At 44.2% G+C, this 10,000-nt stretch overlaps 2 pseudogenes; one reads left to right on the plus strand and one right to left on the minus strand.

The window, feature by feature from the left end:
- Positions 1-4,677, minus strand: part of LOC123732675 (E3 ubiquitin-protein ligase TRIM47-like) — a 6,744-nt pseudogene extending 2,067 nt beyond the window's left edge.
- A 1,155-nt stretch (positions 4,678-5,832) lies between these two features.
- Positions 5,833-10,000, plus strand: part of LOC123732681 (E3 ubiquitin/ISG15 ligase TRIM25-like) — a 5,904-nt pseudogene continuing 1,736 nt past the window's right edge.

The following is a 10,000-nucleotide window of genomic DNA, read 5'->3' on the forward strand; positions in this document are numbered from 1 at the left end:
ATTATATATATATAATATTATATCACTGGGCTCCTCTGTGCTAACAAACCCTGTGTACCACCCCTCCCCTGTTTAACCTTGAATTTCGTTCAGAAAAACACTTCCACATTTAGCAAAACGAACCAACTCTTTACGGATCTGTTCGGTGGTAATAAACGGAGGCAGATTAGACACCACTACTCTTGTCGAAATCAGCACCAACACAACCCCTCACATAAATCATACTGGTAACTAGCCGGGTAACAAGACTCACCTTTTACATTACCACAACCACCGCCTTGTTCATTCTGGATACAGAGTGTATATGTTCCTCTCCCACCTGTTCACCGACCAGGATCAATAATTCCTCCACACCATTCTCCACAACGCACCTGAAGAGACAGCGTTTCTTCTCCACTCGGTTGAGGACATCAAACTACCCTACTCCCTCCTCAACTCTAACCGATAAACAAACCCTCCCACCATGACAAAATACATTTGGAAAATAGGCAAAAGAATAGCTGCACTCTTTACGAACGACAAAACCTCACGTTACCAACTTCTTCTTCTTCTATGGTTTAATGGCGGTCCTCAAACCAACGTTAAAGGAGCATGGCGCCTCCTACTGTGCTGGAGTGTGTTCAATCACGGTTTACACCATTTCTAAATTCTCCTACCTAACTCAGTACTTCTGAGAAAATAAAAAAGATCCCTACTAACTTCTAATAGACCCTCCCCCCATCCCCCAAATCCCTTCCAACCCCCCCCAACCCCGTCCAACCTCAATGACCCTACACTTCAATCTTTCCATCTCTTCAACATCCTTACAACAATATAACAACACATGCTCCACCGTTTCATTGACAATACCCTCCAGACACAAACCATTCACATGCTGCCAACCAGATGGAAGGACCAGTTCAATGTACAATGTCCTAAACACAATCGAGGAAACACCACCTCTTCCTTCCTAATCTGACCTTTGAACCTTGGTCCACCGACCTTTCTTTGGAGGGCATATAAATGCCGTCCCTTGTGCTCAGAGTCCCATCTCTTCTGCCACACATCTATCAAAATGTCTCTGATCTCACATTTGTCCTCACCTCTACCCAGTGGAACATTAATATATATTATATCTTGTTTTAAAGTTATTTTAGCTAACTAGTCTACAATTTCATTCCATTCCACACCTGAATGTGCTGGGACCCAGCAGAATCTCACTACTAGACCCATTCTCTCAATTCTCCATAATAACATTAATACCTCCAATAGTAGGTCACTCCTAATAGATTTACCAGATGATAAACTATTCAATACAGACAGAGAATCTGAGGATACTATAATTCTAACAGGTTGTACGTCCTCCACCCACTGGAGGACAACTATTATCACCAACAGTTCAACTGAGTACACTGACAGTTCATCTGTTAGTCTTCTACATATCTGCACATCACATTCAGGAAGGTAAACACCTGCTCCTGTGGGCCCACTATCTGGGCCCTTGGATCCATCTGTGAAAAGAGGTAAAAAGCATAACAACTTCTACCAATGTAATTGTCAACCAGTTTCCCTTTATCACTGACTTCTGACCCAATCTTTCCTTTTGTCTACCAAGGTTAGATCAACAACAGGATCTGGGAGTAACCATGGAGGAACATCCCCTATCACCACAGAAAGGGCCAACCTCCAACTCCCTGAAACTACTCTCATCAGCAAGCTTTCCAACTGTCCAACCAAAACCACTGCCTTGTCTACTAGTATATTCCCAACAGTCATCTAGAACAGTAGCAGTGGGATGCTCAACCTCACAGCCTTTCAACCCAATAAGCTGATGACAATTTATTACGTCGTATATCCAAAGGCATCTCACCTGCCTCAACTGGACTATAATATAAATCCATGATATTATGGGATACAAAATGGGAAAAGGGGAAATTATGATAATACTAAAAAACACCCTTCTAACTAACCCTACACTCATTAAAACCCCACTACCCCCATTCCACTACTTTGACCCTATCTGCTCCTGCACCAGGCCAACTAACCCTACACTCATTAAAACCCACTACCCCATTCCACTACTTTGACCCTATCTGCTCCTGCACCAGGCCAACTAACCCTACACTCATTAAAACCCACTACCCCATTCCACTACTTTGACCCTATCTGCTCCTGCACCAGGCCAACTAACCCTACACTCATTAAAACCCACTACCCCATTCCACTACTTTGACCCTATCTGCTCCTGCACCAGGCCAACTAACCCTACACTCATTAAAACCCACTACCCCCATTCCACTACTTTGACCCTATCTGCTCCTGCACCAGGCCAACTAACCCTACACTCATTAAAACCCACTACCCCATTCCACTACTTTGACCCTATCTGCTCCTGCACCAGGCCAACTAACCCTACACTCATTAAAACCCACTACCCCCATTCCACTACTTTGACCCTATCTGCTCCTGCACCAGGCCAACTAACCCTACACTCATTAAAACCCACTACCCCATTCCACTACTTTGACCCTATCTGCTCCTGCACCAGGCCAACTAACACTACACTCATTAAAACCCACTACCCCATTCCACTACTTTGACCCTATCTGCTCCTGCACCAGGCCAACTAACCCTACACTCATTAAAACCCACTACCCCATTCCACTACTTTGACCCTATCTGCTCCTGCACCAGGCCAACTAACCCTACACTCATTAAAACCCACTACCCCCATTCCACTACTTTGACCCTATCTGCTCCTGCACCAGGGCAACTAACCCTACACTCATTAAAACCCACTACCCCATTCCACTACTTTGACCCTATCTGCTCCTGCACCAGGCCAACTAACCCTACACTCATTAAAACCCACTACCCCCATTCCACTACTTTGACCCTATCTGCTCCTGCACCAGGCCAACTAACCCTACACTCATTAAAACCCACTACCCCCATTCCACTACTTTGACCCTATCTGCTCCTGCACCAGGCCAACTAACCCTACACTCATTAAAACCCACTACCCCCATTCCACTACTTTGACCCTATCTGCTCCTGCACCAGGCCAACTAACCCTACACTCATTAAAACCCACTACCCCATTCCACTACTTTGACCCTATCTGCTCCTGCACCAGGCCAACGGCCTGGGAGGACGGGACACCACCACTCAACACACCCTGGAACTCTTCTGAAGTCAAATCTAGTATGACCAAATACTTCTCTGCAGCTGCCACCAAAACATATTTTTTCTGTGATTTACATTCCATTTCTGTGGTACAGTTGATAACCATTTGCTATGAACACTAAGAAGCCAACCTTACTGAAGCATATATCACTGGTTGGCCCATCCCTCTGTGCTGTCACAGATCTACTACTCACAGGGATCCTCTCAGGATTCTTCAGCCTTGACCCATCCTCCTCTACTTTCTTCACTGCCTCAGCAGTGACAACCTGTTCCCAACAGTGGGGTCAGTGGGATTGGATAGGGGCCCCTCTACCTCTCTCTCTCTCTCTCTCTCTGACTGGAGGAGACAGGTGAAATGGTGTGTCTCCTCTGGTCAACAATACTCACCTTGAGAGACTCCACAGCCTGTTGGAGCTCCTTCAGCTCCTTCTCTCTCTCCTGGAATCTCTGCTGGACCTTCTGCTGACTCATCCCCAGCTGCCTCTGTGGAGAATCACTCTTCAATGAGCTATCAAGCTTTATTAGTCCAGTAGATCAATAGTATAGTAATGTGACATAGGGCCCATAGAGAGGAAGATCTAAAAAATGGATGGTCCATTTACTAAATGATATTTATTTGTTGCTATGTGAATGATTATAGTTTTTATGGTAGGACTACATGTATCAACAGGTTGAGACTGAACTTTGGACTCATAAAAGGCCATTCAGAATGATAATAGTGTTTGACATTATAAATTGGTGATACATCTGGAGAATCTGGGTTAACATATCAATATACTCAAGGTTTGTGTTCATATTTGTTCTGCTGAGGATCCATTTCATTTCAATGATCTCATATTCAAACAGCCTTAGTTCCTACTGTATCTTTAATTCTTTGTTTATCAGACAGTCACCAATAAGTTGTTCTGGTCTTACCTGTTTCTCAGTCCTCTCTGCTGCAGCTGACACTGTATCATGGCCTTTATGTTCATCCATTGTACACAGATAACAGATACACTGCTGATCGGTACGACAGTAAACCTCCAGCAGTTTGTCATGATGAGAGCAGATCTTCTCCTGTAGTTGTGCGGTGGCTTTGACCAGCTTGTGCCTCTTCAAAGCAGGAGATTCGTAGTGAGATTGGAGGTGAGTCTCACAGTAAGAGGCCAGACACGCCAGACAGGACATGAGTGCTTTCTGCTTTCTGGTCCCAGTGCAGACATCACACGCCACATCTCTAGGTCCAGCATAGCACAGAGCAGGAGGGGGAGCAGCCTGGAGTCCTGTCTTCTTCAGTTTCTCCACCAGCTCAGCCAACATGTTATTTTTACTCAGCGTCGGCCTCGGACTGAAGGTCTGTCTGCACTGAGGACAGCTATAGACCCCTTTCAGAACATCCTGATCCCAGCAGCCCTCAATACAGCTCCTACAGTAACTGTGTCCACAGGGGATGGTGACTGGTTCCTTCAGTAGATCCAGACAGACAGAACAACAGAACTGGTCCTGGTCCAGCAGAACTCCCTGTTGAGCCATTTGGACGGTTGTTCACTCTCACACAGACAGACGACACAGAGACTCAGATCAGTTTCGTTTCCTCAGAAGACAGTTTGTGAAGGGGGAGGGATTTCCTGGTTCTGCCAGAGGGGTGGGGTTAGAGGGAGGGAGGGGTTAGAGGAATGCAGGAAGAGAGAGAGGAACTGCATGCAACATCAAGAGGGAGACAAATAGTTTTGTTCCAATGTTAGAGCCCTTAACATGGAACAAATGACATAATGAATCTTAAAATGTGAGTTGTTAGAATATATGAAGGGTAACAGTTTTCTATGAAGTACGTATGTATCATTATTTTAATCACCTTTATAATGCCTTATAAATCAATAAGTCCTGAGGAGGTGTGATATATGGTTATTATACAGTACCGCGGCTAAGGGCTGTTCTTAGACAAGACACAACACGGATTGAGAATTATCTAACACTTTCAACAATACAATCACATTTTATTTCATTGGTTTCGTACACATATTTATCAGATGTTATTGTGGGTGTAGTGAAATGCTTGTGTTCCTGGTTCCAACAGTGCAGTAATATCTAACAATGCTTGTGTTCCCAGCTCCAACAGTGCAGTAATATCTAACAATGCTTGTGTTCCTGGCTCCAACAGTGCAGTAATATCTAACAATGCTTGTGTTCCTGGCTCCAACAGTGCAGTAATATCTATCAATGCTTGTGTTCCCAGCTCACAGAGGGCAAATCTAAAAAGTCAATGAAAATATTAGGACAAGCAATGATATATATATATATATATACACTGTGTACTGTGATGTGATGCTTAAAATTAAAATAATGATACATACGTACTTCATAGAAAACTGTTACCCTTCATATATTCTAACAACTCACATTTTAAGATTCATTATGTCATTTGTTCCATGTTAAGGGCTCTAACATTGGAACAAAACTATTTGTCTCCCTCTTGCTGTTGCATGCAGTTCCTCTCTCTCTTCCTCCCTCCCTCTAACCCCTCCCTCCCTCTAACCCCACCCTCCCTCTAACCCCACCCTCCCTCTAACCCCACCCCTCTGGCAGAACCAGGAAATCCCTCCCCCTCCCACAAACTCTCTTCTGAGGAAACGAAACTGATCTGAGTCTCTGTGTCGTCTGTCTGTGTGAGAGTGAACAACCGTCCAAATGGCTCAACAGGGAGTTCTGCTGGACCAGGACCAGTTCTGTTGTTCTGTCTGTCTGGATCTACTGAAGGAACCAGTCACCATCCCCTGTGGACACAGTTACTGTAGGAGCTGTATTGAGGGCTGCTGGGATCAGGATGTTCTGAAAGGGGTCTATAGCTGTCCTCAGTGCAGACAGACCTTCAGTCCGAGGCCTACGCTGAGTAAAAATAACATGTTGGCTGAGCTGGTGGAGAAACTGAAGAAGACAGGACTCCAGGCTGCTCCCCCTCCTGCTCTGTGCTATGCTGGACCTAGAGATGTGGCGTGTGATTTCTGCACTGGGACCAGAAAGCAGAAAGCCCTCATGTCCTGTCTGGTGTGTCTGGCCTCTTACTGTGAGACTCACCTCCAATCTCACTACGAATCTCCTGCTTTGAAGAAGCACAAGCTGGTCAAAGCCACCGCACAACTACAGGAGAAGATCTGCTCTCATCATGACAAACTGCTGGAGGTTTACTGTCGTACCGATCAGCAGTGTATCTGTCTGCTGTGTGTGATGGACGAACATAAAGGCCATGATACAGTGTCAGCTGCAGCAGAGAGGACTGAGAAACAGGTAAAACCAGAACAACTTGTTGGTGACTGTCTGATAAACAAAGAATTAAAGATACAGTAGGAACTAAGGCTGTTTGAATATGAGATCATTGAAATGAAATGGATCCTCAGCAGAACAAATATGAACACAAACCTTGAGTATATAGATATGTCAACCCAGATTCTCCAGATGTATCACCATTTTATAATGTCAAACACTATTATCATTCTGAATACCCTTTTATGAGTCCAAAGTTCAGTCTCAACCCGTTGATACATGTAGTCCTACCATAAAAACTATAATCATTCACATAGCAACAAATAAATATCATTTAGTAAATGGACCATCCATTTTTTAGACCTTCCTCTCTATGGGCCCTATGTCACATTACTATACTATTGATCTACTGGACTAATAAAGCTTGATAGCTCATTGAAGAGTGATTCTCCACAGAGGCAGCTGGGGATGAGTCAGCAGAAGGTCCAGCAGAGATTCCAGGAGAGAGAGAAGGAGCTGAAGGAGCTCCAACAGGCTGTGGAGTCTCTCAAGGTGAGTATTGTTGACCAGAGGAGACACACCATTTCACCTGTCTCCTCCAGTCGAGAGAGAGAGAGAGAGGTAGAGGGGCCCCTATCCAATCCCACTGACCCCACTGTTGGGAACAGGTTGTCACTGCTGAGGCAGTGAAGAAAGTAGAGGAGGATGGGTCAAGGCTGAGGGGTCCTGAGAGGATCCCTGTGAGTAGTAGATCTGTGACAGCACAGAGGGATGGGCCAACCAGTGATATATGCTTCAGTAAGGTTGGCTTCTTAGTGTTCATAGCAAATGGTTATCAACTGTACCGCAGAAATGGAATGTAAATCACAGAACAAAAATATGTTGTTTTGGTGGCAGCTGCAGAGAAGTATTTGGTCATACTAGATTTGACTTCAGAAGAGTTCCAGGGTGTGTTGAGTGGTGGTGTCCCGTCCTCCCAGGCCGTTGGCCTGGTGCAGGAGCAGATAGGGTCAAAGTAGTGGAATGGGGTAGTGGGTTTTAATGAGTGTAGGGTTAGTTGGCCTGGTGCAGGAGCAGATAGGGTCAAAGTAGTGGAATGGGGTAGTGGGTTGTAATGAGTGTAGGGTTAGTTGGCCTGGTGCAGGAGCAGATAGGGTCAAAGTAGTGGAATGGGGTAGTGGGTTTTAATGTGTGTAGGGTTAGTTGGCCTGGTGCAGGAGCAGATAGGGTCAAAGTAGTGGAATGGGGTAGTGGGTTTTAATGAGTGTAGGGTTAGTTAGAAGGGTGTTTTTTAGTATTATCATAATTTCCCCTTTTCCCATTCTGTATCCCATAATATCATGGATTTATATTATAGTCCAGGTGAGGCAGGTGAGATGCCTTTGGATATACAACGTAATAAATTGTCATTAGCTTATTGGGTTGAAAGGCTGTGAGGTTGAGCATCCCACTGCTACTGTTCTAGATGACTGTTGGGAATATACTAGTAGACAAGGCAGTGGTTTTGGTTGGACAGTTGGAAAGCTTGCTGATGAGAGTAGTTTCAGGGAGTTGGAGGTTGGCCCTTTCTGTGGTGATAGGGGATGTTCCTCCATGGTTACTCCCAGATCCTGTTGTTGATCTAACCTTGGGAGACAAAAGGAAAAGATTGGGTCAGAAGTCAGTGATAAAGGGAAACTGGTTGACAATTACAAAGGTAGAAGTTGTTATGCTTTTTTACCTCTTTTCACAGATGGATCCAAGGGCCCAGATAGTGGGCCCACAGGAGCAGGTGTTTACCTTCCTGAATGTGATGTGCAGATATGTAGAAGACTAACAGATGAACTGTCAGTGTACTCAGTTGAACTGTTGGTGATAATAGTTGTCCTCCAGTGGGTGGAGGACGTACAACCTGTTAGAGTTATAGTATCCTCAGATTCTCTGTCTGTATTGAATAGTTTATCATCTGGTAAATCTATTAGGAGTGACCTACTATTGGAGGTATTAATGTTATTATGGAGAATTGAGAGAATGGGTCTAGTAGTGAGATTATGCTGGGTCCCAGCACATTCAGGTGTGGAATGGAATGAAATTGTTGACTAGTTAGCTAAAATAACTTTAAAACAAGATATAATATATATTAATGTTCCACTGGGTAGAGGTGAGGACAAATGTGAGATCAGAGACATTTTGATAGATGTGTGGCAGAAGAGATGGGACTCTGAGCACAAGGGACGGCATTTATATGCCCTCCAAAGAAAGGTTGGTGGACCAAGGTTCAAAGGTCAGATTAGGAAGGAAGAGGTGGTGTTTCCTCGATTGTGTTTAGGACCTTGTACATTGAACTGGTCCTTCAATCTGGTTGGCAGCATGTGAATGGTTTGTGTCTGGAGGGTATTGTCAATGAAACGGTGGAGCATGTGTTGTTATATTGTTGTAAGGATGTTGAAGAGAGGGAAAGATTGAAGTATAGGGTCATTGAGGTTGGACGGGGTTGGATGGGGGTTTGGAAGGGATTTGGGGGATGGGGGAGGGTCTATTAGAAGTTAGTAGGGATCTTTTTTATTTTCTCAGAAGTACTGAGTTAGGTAGGAGGATTTAGAAATGGTGTAAACCGTGATTGAACACACTCCAGCACAGTAGGAGGCGCCACGCTCCTTTAACGTTGGTTTGAGGACCGCCATTATACCATAGAAGAAGAAGAAGTTGGTAACGTGAGGTTTTGTCGTTCGTAAAGAGTGCAGCTATTCTTTTGCCTATTTTCCAAATGTATTTTGTCATGGTGGGAGGGTTTGTTTATCGGTTTCCTCTGTTTATCGGTTAGAGTTGAGGAGGGAGTAGGGTAGTTTGATGTCCTCAACCGAGTGGAGAAGAAACGCTGTCTCTTCAGGTGCGTTGTGGAGAATGGTGTGGAGGAATTATTGATCCTGGTCGGTGAACAGGTGGGAGAGGAACATATACACTCTGTATCCAGAATGAACAAGGCGGTGGTTGTGGTAATGTAAAAGGTGAGTCTTGTTACCCGGCTAGTTACCAGTATGATTTATGTGAGGGGTTGTGTTGGTGCTGATTTCGACAAGAGTAGTGGTGTCTAATCTGCCTCCGTTTATTACCACCGAACAGATCCGTAAAGAGTTGGTTCGTTTTGCTAAATGTGGAAGTGTTTTTCTGAACGAAATTCAAGGTTAAACAGGGGAGGGGTGGTACACAGGGTTTGTTAGCACAGAGGAGCCCAGTGATATAATATTATATATATAATATTACTATATGTCCCAGCTGTTTGCTGTGGTTTTGAAGTAATTCTCTTCCAGCCCGCGTTAACCTTGTAGGTTTACCTCAGGTAACTTATTATTAACTAACCTGGTAGGTTTACCTCAGGTAACTTATTATTAACTAACCTGGTAGGTTTACCTCAGGTAACTTATTATTAACTATCCTTGTAGGTTTACCTCAGGTAACTTATAATTAACTAACCTTGTAGGTTTACCTCAGGTAACTTATTATTAACTACCCTTGTAGGTTTACCTCAGGTAACTTATTATTAACTATCCTTGTAGGTTTACCTCAGGTAACTTATTATTAACTATCCTTGTAGGTTTACCTCAGGTAACTTATT

This window comes from Salmo salar, unplaced genomic scaffold (genome assembly GCF_905237065.1).
Source record: "Salmo salar unplaced genomic scaffold, Ssal_v3.1, whole genome shotgun sequence".
NCBI classification, from domain to species: Eukaryota; Metazoa; Chordata; class Actinopteri; order Salmoniformes; family Salmonidae; genus Salmo; species Salmo salar.